The sequence below is a fragment of the Zingiber officinale genome, chromosome 3A, assembly GCF_018446385.1.
Source record: "Zingiber officinale cultivar Zhangliang chromosome 3A, Zo_v1.1, whole genome shotgun sequence".
Taxonomy (NCBI): domain Eukaryota; kingdom Viridiplantae; phylum Streptophyta; class Magnoliopsida; order Zingiberales; family Zingiberaceae; genus Zingiber; species Zingiber officinale.
In genome coordinates, this window is record NC_055990.1 from 91,548,111 (window position 1) to 91,550,933 (window position 2,823).

The 2,823-nt window shown below is 40.6% G+C and overlaps 1 long non-coding RNA gene across 1 annotated transcript; it reads left to right on the forward strand.

Moving 5' to 3' along the window:
• Positions 1-408: 408 nt before the first annotated feature.
• On the forward strand, positions 409-1,011 carry LOC122053887. The gene is made up of 3 exons (XR_006132429.1): positions 409-509; positions 600-659; positions 975-1,011. It is a non-coding gene; the product is annotated as an uncharacterized LOC122053887 (long non-coding RNA).
• Positions 1,012-2,823: the final 1,812 nt, after the last annotated feature.

Below are 2,823 nucleotides of genomic sequence, written 5' to 3' on the forward strand. Positions count from 1 at the left end.
CTCCTTTTTCTTAACCAAGAGGTAAACAAGGGGAAGAAAGTTACTTGATTTTCTTTTGTTCCCTCACTTAATTATATATTTACTTTTAACTACAATTTCCATCATTTCCCATTTACATGTTATTCATTATCCTAGTGGTTATCATACATAATTTTATTTCTATCCTTTGTGAGAGGTTCAAGGTTCAAACCTTCACCTCTTCTTTTATTTCTCTTATTTCTTTTTTCTTTTTGATTCTTCTAACCTTTATGCTCTAAAGCAACTAACACACATATACTTATCTTATAATTTTTGTGGGTGTTACACTGTGAGCCCTAGTCGACTGACCGCGACTCCCTCCTTTTTCCTCCTTCCTCCTCGTGCCTCTGAATTGGAGCGATGGTGCTGTTCCTCTCTGCACTAGTGCCGGTAGTCGTTCTCTTCGCTTCTGCCAAGTGCCACCGACCCCTCTTGTGACCTAGGCTCCATCTCCTCTTCAGAGTAAGGGGTTTAAGTAAGGTAACGGCAAGGTGAGTTGGGTTGATGTTTGATCCGTAAACTCCATTGCTTGGTATTGTTCTTGATTCGTTTAATTCCAACCGTAAGGTTCTTTTCTGCAGGGTTGTGTGATGTGGATCAACTAGCAAGGTTGGGAAGAAGGAAGTTGGATGTTTGTTTGGGTAAGGAACTGAATCCGATTAGACATCTAGTTGATAATCTTTAATTGATTTTGAATTTATTAATCTGTTGAGATTGGAGATTTGATTTCATTTCCAGTTGTGGATTTAACTAGAGTTTAGTTACAGATTTAGATTCATTAGTAATCATTTATTTGAGGAATTGTTAAGGTGGATTATGTTAACAGAAAATGATTATCAGGTGTGGGATGAGTTTTGGAAGGAAAGGGTGAGGTCATAAGATTGGATTTATTGAGGTTTCGGCTTGCATTATCCGATCTACGATAAACCTAAGTGTTGATTGTATATTTATTTCAGGGTTTTGATTTGAGACAAGAGCTCTGATTAGAGGACATACAACACGATCTACATTGGAGGCGGGTACATCTTGACTTATCTTTTATGATATTGTCATTTGGATATGCATAGTATTTTATAACTACAAGCAATGAACATGTTTGCCTTTGGTATGTCACTGTTTGATATCCATAGCATGTTAGGTTTGTCGCCTGTGATGTATCCGTGCTTATATCTCGTGATTTGTTGCCATGAGTATCTTATTGCCATGAGTATCTTAGTTTCTAGAGTGACATACCATGCTTTACAGAGGTTAGGATTAGGCTCTGGATTTTTGTTTCTGGCATGTGTATCCAAATTATCTGATACTTAGATTTTTATGCCATGCCTGGATTGTGTATTTCTATTGGTATATCATATATGATTCGTGTACCTAGACCTTGTGGCTTTGATCTGTGCATATTGTTGGTACATATGCTATGGAAGGGGGATATATTTAGGATCTAGGTTGTTATACCATAGAGGACCTGTATACCCTAGATCCATGGATTTGACCTACTGATACTGTGGTACCCATATTATGTATATATGGATTTTTCTATGCTGATCAGGATATTCCATACTTATTATGTTCAGGACATAGGTTTTTGATATTCTATCTGACCTGTGTACTCTAGATCTTGGTATGTGACCATCGATTTTACAGTACTCATTTTATATATATGGATATGGTTATGTTGATCAGTTTTGCTATGCTTAGTGTCATGCATCTTGATTGCATGCTGTGCGATTGTCGGCTCCACTATGGTTGAGCCCATCGCCAGTTACATGTACTGCACACAACACCACTCATGGATTAGTGGTTTATCAGGCAGGTATGTGGCGGTTCTGCTGTTTGGCTCCGTTGGTCTGGTGACACAGCGTGGTAGCCGGCAGACAGTTCCGCTCTGTTTGGCTCCGCTGGCATTTAGTGTAGCAGCGTGGTAGCCGGCAGACGGTGGACTTTGTTTGGCTCCGTTGGTTAGGTGACTCAGCGTGGTAGCCGGCAGAGATGCCTCCCCGTCATCGTGTACCGGGAGATGAGAGCATTGAGCTCCCCCATTTATGATTTGGGGTCAGAGGACAGGAGTACTCCGACAGCATCCCCACTGTTCAGGAGCAGTGATGTTAGAGTGCACGGTCATCACATGCATTGATTGCATTTATTTGCTTGTGTTTGCTGCACTTATATGCTGCATTTTGGTGGATGTATTTGTTTGACATGCATACAGGAGACATACTGCGTATCGGTTTGATGACCCTTTAGTTCAGGATAGGAGTTCCTGGTGAGTACAGCTTCCTTGGTTACTTTTCAGTTTTGTATATTTCCTATATATTATTCGGAAGCTGTATTCCATGTTTATTGCTGTTAGATATATCTTACTAGGCATGTCTATTGGTATTCGCTGAGTTGTTGAACTCACCCCCGTGGACACTATCTTTTTCAGGTACCAGGTTATTTATGGTGTCGCTTGGAGCATCCTGTTTGCTGGTCCCCGCGTCACATCAGAAGACATGTCGCTGTCTTTTTGCTGTTTTATCATGGTATATGATATGTGAGTTTTTGGTTCTGTGTTCCGGTTTTGTTTCTGGAAATGTTGCTTTGTTTATTGTGTAAGCCTAGCCGGCTAGCAGTTTTCGTTTTGGGTTGTATGTGTTGTCTTTTTCCGCTGTGTTTTTGGTTTTTGTTCCAGCCGAGTGGGGTGATGATATAAACGGCGTGGTTGTGTGTATATTCCAGTCACTTGTGGCTGATGTATATTTTGTATGTAGAATTGCTTCAGATTGTCACCTGTATAGGGGAGGTGCTGCCGAAATTTCTTCGGACAGG